We start from the raw sequence: 13,648 nt of genomic DNA on the forward strand, positions 1-13,648 counted from the left end.
AGAAATAAAAGTTAAGTTAGAAGGAAAAAAAATAAACCTGGTCTTCATTCTTAGATGAAATTCTCATAGAAAATCCTAAAGAAGCTCTACAGCTACTAAAACTAGTGGTAAATTTTGCAGTTTGGCAAGATTCAGTGATAATATAAAAAAATTAATTGCATTGTATAGACAAATTAACATTTGGAATTGTAATTTAAAAAACAATACCAGCTGGGCACAGTAGCACTTGCTTCTAATCCTAGTGACTCAAGAGGCTGAGGCAGGAGAATTCCAAGATGGAGGCCAACCTCAGGAATTTAGTGAGACTCTGACTCAAAATAAAAAACGCTGGTGATATATCTCAGTAGTGGAGTACCCCAGTTAGTTCAATCCCCAGTAACAAAAATTAAATTAAATTAAAAAAACTATTTAATGCATGGAAATTACTACTTACTTACAAATATGTAAAATAGGTGCTTAAATTTGTATGCTGATTACCAAATGTTGCTGAGAAAAATCCAAGAATATCCAATTAAATAGAATGATATAACTAAATGGAAGACTAAATGTTCTTAATATTTCTCCTGAAATGTAAACATGGAATCAATGGCTTGCCAGCAAAAATCTCAGTGATCTTTTGTGGAAATTGACAAATGCATTTAAAATTAATATGGAAAAGCAAAGGACTTATATAACCAAATAACCAAAGCAGATTTGAATTTTAGAGCAGAAGTAGAAGATTCACATTCTCACTTTTTATGAATTATTATAAAGTTATAGTAATCAAAACAGTGTGGTATTGATCTAAGTATATATAACCAATTGATGTAACAGTATAGAGAGTCCAGGCATAGATACCCCACTTATATATGATCAACTAATTTTTGGCAAAAATAATTCAATGATAGACTTTTCAACAAGTGCTAGAAGTATTGGATATTGGCACACTTAAGAATGAACTTTTACCTTTAACTCATTATTTACAAAATTAAAATCAGTATTGATCATAAATCTAAATGTAAAAACTAAAATTATAAAACTTTTATCTATTTAGATGGCTATTAAAAAAGGGAACTGCCAATAAAGAAGGGCAAGAGATAGTCCTCGGAAGAAAAATAAAATAAATGTGGTCTGGTATGATGTCTGTCATGAAATCCAGGAGGTGTATTTTATGAAAGAATGGGTACTCTGTCAAATTCTACTGAAAGGTGTTGCAATATGGAATGGGAGCAGGGTCATTCCGGGTGGATTGGGCTGGCATTGAAAAAAACCACACAAACACAGAAAAAACCTTTTTCGGGGTTCAGGATGGCTATGCAGCCTCAAGAATCAAGCTCCCATGCTGGAGCGCATGGAGAGCAAGGGAGGCAAGAGGCAGGCAAGAGAGCAAGCACAACTGAAACCCCCTTATTTACTGGGGAGAAGCCATTCATACAATATTCCACACAAATAAGACAAGGGATTGGATTTCAGAGGGTGCAGTCTTGCTTGGTGATGTCTTGTGGTCTGCAGTTTGACTGACATCTTGGAAAGTCATACCCATCTCAAGTGTTGTGTGGAGAGAAATGGCACACATACATCCCACAGCCCAATCAATCAGCAGCATCTGCATGGTTCCTCCTACGCATAGCTTACACACACAGCCCATGGATGGCTCTAAACAATGAGGTTTCAGAGGTGGTAAGAACTCTATTGGAAAAAGGATTAGAGGCCATTCGTTTTATGTTCTGGAAAAGAAGTTGTCTGTGTTTTCCTCATGTCCTGAGACTTTCTGTGAGGCTGAATTTAAAGGTGATCGACTCATTAATCTGGTGGAGGCAATTTCAAGGGATGACAGCTTCAGGATATGGCATAGATATTACTGGAAGTTTTTAGTCAAGTTTATTGTGATGATTGTGAGCAGAAAGCAAAGCAAAAAGATTTGAAAAACTTGGGAGCTTGGCTACAAAACTGCAAGAAAAACTAGGGCTAATAATATTGTGATTGTTAAAGGTTTAATAGTCACTAGATGCTAAATACTTCATCCAGAGACAATAGGAAAGATTACTTGAAGGCATCTCAGGAATTGGCAAGGCCACACCCATCTTGGGGTCAAGGTTGTAAAAGTAAAAATTCCTTTGAGAAGTGATTGTTGGCTCCTCCAGTCACACCCTAACACCTTGCTAACACAGAGGCACCTAGGAAGTTGCTTCATCATGCTCAGCTCCTCATGCATTTATAGACTCTTGCAGCCCTGTTCCCAGGATGCTTGGCACTGCTGGAAACGGTGGTAGATCTTTGTGTCAACCACAAGATGCTGATTCTGCAGGTTTGCAGGATATTGGAGTTGGGTCATGGAGGTTATCACTGAGATTTTAAAGAAAGGCCTGGGAGGCCACGCAAGGTATAGAGTCCCTGCAGGCAGCCCTTGAAAGGATAATGCATGAAGATTTGAGGAGGAAGCAAAACCTGCAGTAGAGACCTCCAAGTTTAAGAGATGCCAATACGTGGGACTTACAAGGAAAGCTGAAGAATTTGAGTAGACAAGCCAAGAGAGATGCGATGTGATTTGCAACCATCAAGACCATAGAGGCAGAGCTACACAGGCCCTTTGAAAACAGCATTATTATGCCATGTGCCCCAGGTGTTAGACATGGAGCTACATGACTAGTTTGCTCAGCTGGATTTTGGTCTTGCTTTGGTCCCAGCCCTTCTATCTATGCCATTGTTTCTACACATGAAAATATTAAACTATGCCTTTTCATATTGGATATATGTAACTTGCTTTTGATTTTTATGGGAGTGAACATGTGAGTTTGCCTACTGTCTCAGAGGAGACTGTGGACTTGGACTTTTGGGCAATCCTGGAACTGTTGAGACTATGGGTACTCTTGAAAATGGACTAAATTAATTTTGCACTGTGAGATAAGCATAAACTTTTGGGGCAAGTCTAGAATGTTATGCTTTAGATAGGAGGTATGCCCCAAAAGCTGAAGTGTGAGACAATGCAAGAAAGTTTAGAGGTTAGATGATTAGATTATGAGAGTTTTAACTTAATCAGTGCATTAATCCTCTGAACAGGGTCAACTGGAAGGCAACTATATATAGGTAGGTAGGATATGGCTGGAGAAGCTGGGTCATTGTATTACCATATAGGAGTGTTGGGTTTATTGTCTCCATTTGGCAAAGAATTGAAGAAGAGGACACAGAGATAGAAAGCAAGCAGCAGGTTTATTTTAACAGAGACAGACTTGTCCAAAGAGAAGTGTTCACAGTGATGGGAGTCCAGTGGGGGTGCCACAACCTACACAGCCAACCTTAGAAACTGGCAAGGGGTAGTGGAGTATTTATAAAAACACACAAACACTTATATAGAGAAAACTGGGACCAGGTGGGACACCAATCTCTAACGGAGGAAAAGTGACCCAGAGCTAGCTCAGCAGGTTTATTATATAGGGTCTCACAATCAGGAAGTTAGTGAATATTGTTGTTTGTGCACTAAAAAGTTGCAGAACTAGAAACATTTTTGTAGCTATTGTACTATTTCAGTGGTAGGAACATCCTGTTATCCTGCTGAACCCAGGAAGACCATCATCCAGACTTTCTGCAAAGTGGGCAGGCTTGAAGTCTGTAGCACTTGCAAGATATTTTAGTTATCTTGTTATGCTCAGAATTCTCTACCTCTGGCAGCTGGTGTCTGGCTCAAGGTCAGTACTATTATTGTTCTATACCTTTTCAAAGGATTTCCTCAGGTGGGGCTTTACCAGAGCTCCTGGGCAATCTTGTACTGCACATTCACACAGAAAGTTTCTGGAACAAAGTGCAGCCATAGCTCCAAGGCAGTCAAAAACCATGATCTAAGTCACTGCTCTCCAAATAGGGGAGTTTTGGCTTGTTCTTTTTATGGTGTCTGTAATTTCTTCCTTTCCTTTTCTCCTCCCCAGTTAATGCTCTCTTCATCATTATTGATTGGTGCTCCATGTGTCCAGCAACTGTTTTAGTTTTTCTGTTGGATCTTCCACTTAGAAGCATGAGTACAGAAGTGTCTGTTTGATTGGGTTCCCTGCTTGTGTACATGAACACTTTGGTCAACCAGGAAATTGACCTCATTAGAAAACCCCCTCCATGCTCCTTTGTTCTAACTCTGCCCCCATTCTCCTCACTTGCCATCTTGCTCTGGCTGCCTAGGCCCTTCTACATCTCTCTTAATTGAGGGCATGCTTTGGGGGTGTATATGTGTGAGCTAAGCTTTGTCTTTCTCTTCTTCCTATTGCCATGTCCCCAGCTGCTTTCCTCCAGCACACCCTACCACCATGATATTCTGCCTCACTTCAGGCACAAAGCAATGGAGCCTGCCATCTATGGACTGATACCTCTGAAACCTTGAGCCCCAAATAAACTTTCTCTCCTCTAAAATTTCATCATATCCTTTTGTCACAGTAACACAAAAAATCTGACTAAAAGAATTGAGTTGAGTCTTGTTTTATTTCATCTGTTTTGTCTATGACACATCAACTGGAAGTTAGAAGAAGGAGTGGCAGTTAGAGATTTTAGGAGAGAAAAGATGTGTTGTCATATTGGTGAGTAAAACAATACATTACTATGGAAATGTAGTAGAAATGTTAGAGAGACAAAATTATAGTTAAGTCAGCATGGTTTTGTCATTTGCTCCAGCAACATTTAGCTCTTTGGTAAAATAGGTGAGAATATAGGACCAAAATTGAGTGTTGTAACATTAGTGAATCATTCTAAGTTATTGCTTCCTTTTAAGTGGATTAACACAGTATCTATTTGATAATCTGTTCTTATGTTTTCAGGTATCAGACTCAAAGCCAAACAATTCAAATGCAGCTGAATATACCATATTCCAGTAGGTAATTTCTTCAGTTTCAGAAGGTTTATCATGACTTTAATTGAAATCTTATATAAAGTTTATGGCCATTCCTTTTTATTCCTTAAATAAGACTAAGGATTATTTTACCTCATCGTAGTAACTACTCTTAAAACTAGAATTAGATTCTGCATTTTATTCAAATCTGACTAATATTAAATCCAGTTGTAATTATCTTATACAATTTGCCACCATTGAGGATATACTGAGCTAGTAGGACTTAGCTATGGCTTTTAGCCTTGTGCTACTAAAAAATATTAGGTTATCTCTATGAGCTACTTATGAGCTATGCAATACTACTTATGAGCTTTATGCAACATATGTTAGCTGACTTTCTGTTGATCCATACTGTTTTATTGCAATAATTTTGTGCAACAGACAATGACCTCTTAACCCCTTAAGGGCTACTTCCTGGTATAAATACCATGATTTAAACAATGAATTCTGTAGTAGCTTGGAGTTTTAGTTGGGAAGAATGCTTTAATATAATAAGAACTTTCATATAATTATTCAGGGAATTAGATCATTAAAATATAATATACAATATACAACCTTGAACAGACCTGAGAACAAGACTAAATTTATTATCAATCATCTTTTTTTTTTGTTTTGTATTGTTAGCATTTTCTCCTCCTGCAAGTTCTTTTGTTTCATCTTTTGCCTCCATACCTTGGTAGAACGGTTACCCCTCTTTCTTTTACCTTAAACCTCTCCCTTTTTACTTTTCCTAGGCTTGGCCTGCTGTGGTAGGCATCACCTCACATGGCTCCCAATAATATCTTCTACTTGGTATTCATCCCCCTTTGTAATTTTCTGCCCTTGAGTGAAGCTGAACCTAAAAACTTGTTTCTAATGAACAGAACAAAGCAAAAAATGAAGACAGATCACTTCCATGATTAGATCACAAACGACTATGAGTTACATCTTTCTACTAGTTTAACTTTATGAATAAACTGTTAGAGAGGCCCAGATGACAAAAACCAAGAGGAAGTTCTGACCAACCATCACTAAAGAAAACAAAACAAAACAAAACAAAAACAAAAACAAAACAACAAAAAACAAACATTATGAGTGAGATTGTGAAGTAGATTCTTCCAGAGTTGATGTGAGATGACAATGCTTGGAAGGCATGTAGTAAAGAATTTAACCTTGTCCAAAAAGGGGTCTGGCCTTTGCCATTAACTTTTGGGAATTATTTTAGTCAGCTTTTTTCACTGCCATGAACAAAAGCCTAACAACAATTTTAGAAAAAGAAAAGTTTATTTTAGGGCTCATAGTTTCAGATATCTTAGTCCATAGACAGCCAGCTCCATTCGTTGGGGTATAAAGTAAGGCAGATCATCAAGGCCAAATTGTGTAGCAGAGAAAAGAAGCTGAAAACATTGCAATGGGGGGGGGGGGACTGACTCCCCACACCATGGACAAAATATATACCCCAAAGGCATGCCCCATTGACCCAGTTCCTCCTGCCTACAATTAGCACCTAGTTACTGTAGGCAGTTATTTCCTATCAGGAGATTAATGCACTGATTAGCTTAAGACTCTATTTACCCAATAATTTCACCTATGAACTTTCTTGCATTGTCACACACACACACACACACACACACACATATTTTTTGTGTGTGTGTGTGGGAGGATATCTCACATCTAAACCACAATAATAGGTAATCTCCAAGCCCTTTCATTGTTCTATATGATAAGAATGGGGCTTAGCATCATACTTTATAGTTCAGTAATATGATTTGGTTTGAGGGTAGGCCATTTCTGAAAAACCAATGAAGTAATTTAAGGCTGGATCTTGGTTATCAGTCAAAATATGGAGAATGAGATCAACTATATGGATGATTCAACCATTCTGCCTACATAATGAAGCTCACCAGAAGCTTTGAACACCGAGGCTTAGGAAAACTTCCCTGGTTGGAAATCTTGTGTGAATATTGTCACATATTGATGCTTTGAAAATTATATATTCTAACTTCACCGGGAAAAGCAACAGAAACTTTCCCCAAAACAAAAATTTTGTACTATCTCAGACTCTATCCTACCTTTTTTCTCCTTTGGTTGACTCAAATCTGTATCCTTTAAACTATAGTCTTCAATGATTTGTATGAATGCCTTTAGCAAATTATCAAAACTAAGTGTGGTTTCATGAAGCTGTAAACCTTGTGATTGGTTTCAAATATGAAAGAAGTCTTGGTGGACTGTCTGACCCCTAATTTTCAGGTGGTTGAAACTCTTAAACTAGCATACTATAGCTAATGAAGCGAGTAGACACCTCAGTCCCACTGAGCACGATCTATGTTCTGGGTGAAATAATATATTATGTTGAAATAGTAAAATTCAGGGGTGGGGGCTGGTACTGGGGATTTAACTCAGGGGTACTCACCACTGAGCCACATCTCTAACCATATTTTGTATTTATTTAGAGACAGGGTCTCACTGAGTTTCTTAGTGCCTCACCTTTGCTGAGGCTGGCTTTGAACTCATGATCATCTTGTCTCAGCCTCCTGAGCTGCTGGGATTACAGGCATACTCTACAGCACCCAGCTGAAATAGTAGAATTTTACTCTCTTGAGAAATTATTGGATAATTTTGGTTGCTTCAAGCCAATTAATTTTGGCTTATTACACAGCAGCAGATGACAAGTGTAACTAGTAATATGTTAAACAACAGCAACAACAAAACAAATACAATAAAGGGAAAGAAAACTACCTTGCTTAGAGTATCTATTGAGTCACAATGATTCTGAGTAACCAACTGACAATAAGCTACTTTCAGATCTAACTTTATATTTTTCCCTGACCAACCTATTTACAACCACAGTTTTTGTTACTAACTCTGTGCAGATTATTCTAAAATTTATGACTTTATTCAGTACCTCTCCTCTCATCTTCAGATCTGTCAATATAATTTTTGAGTTAATCTCTTTTCTTGAATGCCTCAGAAGAAACCCTTCAAATTTGGTGTCTAATTTAGAGTGCATCATTATTTCTCCAAAGTCAGATTCTTTTACATAATGTCCGCCTTTATAAATAGTACCACATTCTTTCATGGCACAAAGCCTAATTAGAGTAGTCTGCTCTGAGGGGGCTGGGGTTGTGGCTCAGAGGTAGAGCACTCACCTAGCATGCGTAAAGCACTGAGTTCAATCCTCAGCTCCACATAAAAATAAAGATATCGTGTCCACTGATAACTAAAAAATAAATATTTAAAAAAGTAATTTGCTCTGGCAATATTATTTACCTCATCCCCCTGATTATTTCCTCACCAAATATTTTCAGGGTTACTCAGATTCCTCAGAACTCAAAACATTTATCTTCATTCTATTACTGCCATCCTAGACAAAGTTTTGAAGAATTATGACTATCTCTCAACAAGAGCTAAAATAACTTCCTAACTTGTCAATTAGTGTATACTCTGCATTTAACTCTCCTCACTGCATGTCTTTCTCTCACTTTACCCCAAATGATTTTGTATGGAATATAGTTCCTTTCTCCTCTTAGTACTGCATATACTTCAGATCTCTACATACATTACCTCCTCATGGAAGCTTTCCATGACTTTCCTAAGAATGCTGAATCTGTCTGTCTGTCATAGGTACTCACATAGCTCACTCTGGAAACACTTGCCACAGGTGCAATTTTCTGTTAGCACCTGTAATAACATTCATGTCACACACCACATTGTAAAACTCAAGAAGAAAAGAATCATGTCAGCTTTTAGTATGCATTATACCTTCAAGAAATAGCAATTGAATCATTGATTGATTGATTGATTGATTGATTGTAGATGGACAGAATGCCTTTATTTTATTTATTTTTATGTGGTGCTAAAGAGCAAACCTAGTGCCTCACACATGCCAGGAAAATGCTCTGACACTGAGCTATAGCCCCAGCCCACAGTTGAATCTTTTTTAAAAAAATCTTTATTGGTGCATGATAATTTTGTATGATGGTGGGATTCATTATGCCATATTCATATATGCACATGATTTTTTTAAAGGGAGAGAAAAAAATTTTAATATTTATTTCTTAGTTTTCAGTGGATACAACATCTTTATTTTTTTATGTGGTGCTGAGGATCGAACCCAGCGCCCCGCGCATGCCAGGCGAGCGTGCTACCACTTGAGCCACATCCCCAGCTCATATACACATAATTTGATTAATATAATTCCTAGTAACTTTCTTTCCTTCCCCTCTTCTCTTCCCTGATCTGTTTCCTCTACTCTACTCATCTCCCTTTATTATTGTTATCATTATGATTATAATAATCATCATTTTATTTTAAATATTTATATACATACTCATTGTGGTATATTTGTACATGGAACTAGCATAATTTGGTAGATTTTTTTTCCTAGTACTTCCCCCATGCTTCCCTCCTCACTCTCTCTGAATCCCCTTCCTCTATTCTATTGTTCTGCCTTCTATTTTTATGAGATCCTGCCTTTTTAAATCCCCTTTCCCTCACCCTTCTTGCTTCTGCATATGAGAGCAAACTATTGCAAAGGAGGTGACCAAATTTAAATTTGTTAGCAAATTTACTTTTGTTAGCGCATCATCCACATTTTCATATATTTGTATACATATGAATTCAGTGAACAGAGGTAGAATTTCTAGAGAGAGGATTTCTTGAGACAGTATATGTGAAATGCTGCAGTGTTTCCTCTGTTTGAGGAGGAACTTAGGACAACCACTTAGAATGAAATGTATTATATCCCTGGCATTTTGCACATCTGAACTGATTTCTGTCTCAGCATTGACAAATCTAAAGGCAAAAGATTTGCATGAGTGACTTGTGGTGGCAGGGTATGGAGAGAGAACCTGAGAAAGGTTTACTGTCACAGGATAGAGAAACAGTGTGTGGATCCTGTGGGAGAGAACTAGACCTGAATGTGTTGGGAAGAAGCTGGTCTTGAAAAATCTCTGCAGACATCAGGTGGCATCAGCAGAATGAGAGTGGAGTGAATCAATGGAAACCAGGCAGTAGGGGACAGTCCCTTGTAGTTAGCAAGAGGAGGTATAAATTACATCAAATACCTTCCTTGCTTAAAATTCCTTCTTTTGAGCTTAGAGTGAAATCTAAACTCTCTGTGATTTTACGCCTTCCTATATCCACAGTCTTATCCTATACAACTCTCTACTCTCTCCCAAAGTATGAGACACATACTTCTTTCTGTTCTTCACATACACTATTTTCTTTCCTGTCACCAAAAGCTTCCAGAAGCTGTGCCTCATTCTCTTGCTTTTTCAAGTTCTGGCTCCTTTTCATTCTTGAGATCTTGGCTAAACTTCTCTCCCTCAAAGAGGCCTTTGTAGACCCCTCAATTTTAAATAAATTTCCATAATAATTTGAGTTGGGAAATACTGCAAGTGGCATAATACTCAGCATAACTGTAACTTAACAAGAAAAATTGTTTCTTTCTCTCGTACATGAAAATTATATAATAAATTTAGATCTTGTGGTACTGAATGTTACCAAATTCAAGAATCTTTCCTAATAAAATAAAAAAAGTGATACTAATATTTTTATTTTAAGTTTACCTCATGAGGACTCCTTTTCCTGTAGCCACCACAGGTATGTCTCAGCTGGCAAGAAAGAGAAAAATTAAGAAGGGAGAGATCCAAGATGGCAAACTAGAGGGAAGCTGCATTCCATGTAGCTCCATGACTGGGGATTCAAGCAGAGGAAATACTGTTTCTCTGAGAAGCAACTGTAGCTGCCCCAAATTCCCCTGCCATTTTTCCCCTATTGATCCGCCGCTATCACCTGCCATTTGCCAGCATATTGCCTGTCTTTTTTTTTAATCTTTTTTTTTTATTGTTGGTTGTTCAAAACATTACATAGTTCTTGATATATCATATTTCACACTTTGATTCAAGTGGGTTATGAACTCCCATTTTTACCCCGTATACAGATTACAGAATCACATCAGTTACACTTCCATTGATTTACATATTGCCATACTCGTGTCTGTTGTATTCTGCTGCCTTTCCTATCCTCTACTATCCCCCCTCCCCTCCCCTCCCCTCCCCTCTTCTCTCTGTACCCCCTCTACTGTAATTCATTTCTCCCCCTTGTATTATTTTTCCCTTTCCCCTCACTTCCTCTTGTATGTAATTTTGTATAACCCTGAGGGTCTCCTTCCATTTCCATGCAATTTCCCTTCTCTCTCCCTTTCCCTCCCACCTCTCATCCCTGTTTAATGTTAATCTTCTTCTCATGCTCTTCGTCCCTACTCTGTTCTTAGTTACTCTCCTTATATCAAAGAAGACATTTGGCATTTGTTTTTTAGGGATTGGCTAGCTTCACTTAGCATAATCTGCTCTAATGCCATCCATTTCCCTCCAAATTCTATGATTTTATCATTTTTTAATGCAGAGTATTACTCCATTGTGTATAAATGCCACATTTTTTTTTATCCATTCGTCTATTGAAGGGCATCTAGGTTGCTTCCACAGTCTTTCTATGGTGAATTGTGCTGCTATGAACATCGATGTAGCAGTGTCCCTGTAGCATGCTCTTTTTAGGTCTTTAGGGAATAGACCGAGAAGGAGAATAGCTAGGTCAAATGGTGGTTCCATTCCCAGCTTTCCAAGAAATCTCCATACTGCTTTCCAAATTGGTTGCACCAATTTGCAGTCCCACCAACAATGTACAAGTGTATCCTTTTCCCCACTTGTTGTTGTTTGACTTCAGAATGGCTGCCAATCTTACTGGAGTGAGATGGTATCTTAGGGTGGTTTTGATTTGCATTTCTCTGACTGCTAGAGATGGTGAGCATTTTTTCATGTACTTGTTGATTGATTGTATGTCCTCCTCTGAGAAGTGTCTGTTCAGGTCCTTGGCCCATTTGTTGATTGGGTTATTTGTTATCTTATTGTCTAATTTTTTGAGTTCTTTGTATACTCTGGATATTAGGGCTCTATCTGAAGTGCTCCTAGACTGCAGGTGATCGCCCGCTACTTGTCTTTTTGCCTACCTTTTGCCTGCGCATTGCCTGCTGCTCAACATTCACCTGTCAATCACCTGCCAATTTGCCTGAAAACTGTCCAAGGTCCGCCCCTGGATCACCCACAGCCTGCTGCCCACTGCTGCCTGGAAGTCATTGTCAGTGTACATGTAGGTTTAGTTACTCCCAGCTGCCGCCATTTTGGGACACTGGCTAGGGTCTGGGAGTCTAGGGACAAGGGGCCTGCAGGTTTGCAGCCATTACCACTACCATCTCAGGGTGTAGCTGCCTTAGTCTGGGGACACCCGCCAGGGCATGAAGATCTATTGTCCAGGTGTCTGCAGGTCTGGTTGCACATGAGGTCTTCCTGATGCATGTGCTAGTGACCACCATTTGACTGCCTCTTTGCAGAGTTGCTCCTTTGTGTGATCACATCCTGGTGGTCTCTCTGCAAATTGAAATGGCATTGAGATCTTGGGACTGCAGCAAGGCAGAGACTGGGGAATCTGAAGCCCAGATCCATCAGATTGCATCTGGATCTTTGTGGGCCAGTCTGAGCCTGGCAAGCCTGTGAAAAGCTGGGGGCAGTTCCCTGGGAGGCAGGGGCACAGGTTCAAGAAACTGGAGAAAACTGTAGCTGCCCCAAACTGGGCTCTCTCCAGCTCAGTATGTTCTGAAGTTTATAGGGATGGAAGAGTACAATGAGTAGGAAGACTGAAAGAGGGTGTAAGGGTATATGCTATCAGTTTACCCAGCCAACCAGTCCTGCACCCTTTGGACTGGCGCTACCATCAAACTTCATACAACCCCACCTATCCACAGAGAATGGAAACAGAAAATTTGTGAAAGCCAATGGAAGCAGTTATTCAATTTTCCATTGAGACTTTTCTTTTCTTTTTTTTTTTTGCCCTTTCTCTCACATCTCTACCATATTTGAATCCAAATATTTTTCATGCATCAATTTATTGAGGAATGGAATATCTTAATAGTATATTACAGTTTTGTTGTATAGTCTTATATTTTTACCTTTTTAAAAAATCTATATGTATTTTTTTCTCTCATTTATCTATCTCCCCAGATTCTCTTTCTCATTTCTCTCATGCTAACAGCCAACCTTTATTAATTCCACCTGCAATGTTAATATAAATTTTTACCTCTATCTTCTCTCCTTCTCCCTCATAAATATAACATCCTATACTACTTATGTTCCCTCTTTGTCTATCATTTGGAAGAGTAAACCCTTTTAGCAAACTTACTGTTTATATTGTAGACAATAATTAAACACATCATTTCTGTTTAATGTGACAAAGGTGTAGATGCCTTATTAGGCACTATTTGATTTAAGGTTATATATTGTTTGCATTAGGTGCTATTAATATTGGTCTCCCCCTTAAAGGGAGGTACTTAAGACTACAGAGTAGAAACTGTACTGCCTCGGATCCATACTGCTAGATGGGAAGGCACATAAACAACATGAAAAAAACAAGGGAACAAAGCACCTCAAACAAACCAAGATGTATCAACAATAGAATCTATAGATAAAACAGAAGACATGTTGTAGGAGTCTAGAAGGTACAAAGTTAGACTGATCTTTGAAATAAGGATGCTATCAGAAAGAAAGTACAGGAAGTAAAAAATGACTTCAATAAAGAGTTAAGAGACCATGAAAAAATAAAAGGCATTAGAAATCCTCAAAATGAAGGAATCAGCAAACCAAATTATAAATTCAGTAGAAAGCATCACCAACAACCTAGGCCTCTTGGAAGACAAAACCTCAGACAATGAAGACAAAATATATAATTTTGAAAGTAGAGTTGAACATGTGGAAAATGTCATAAGAAATC

Source organism: Spermophilus citellus (assembly GCF_964194105.1).
Source record: "Spermophilus citellus genome assembly, chromosome: 5".
NCBI lineage: Eukaryota > Metazoa > Chordata > Mammalia > Rodentia > Sciuridae > Spermophilus > Spermophilus citellus.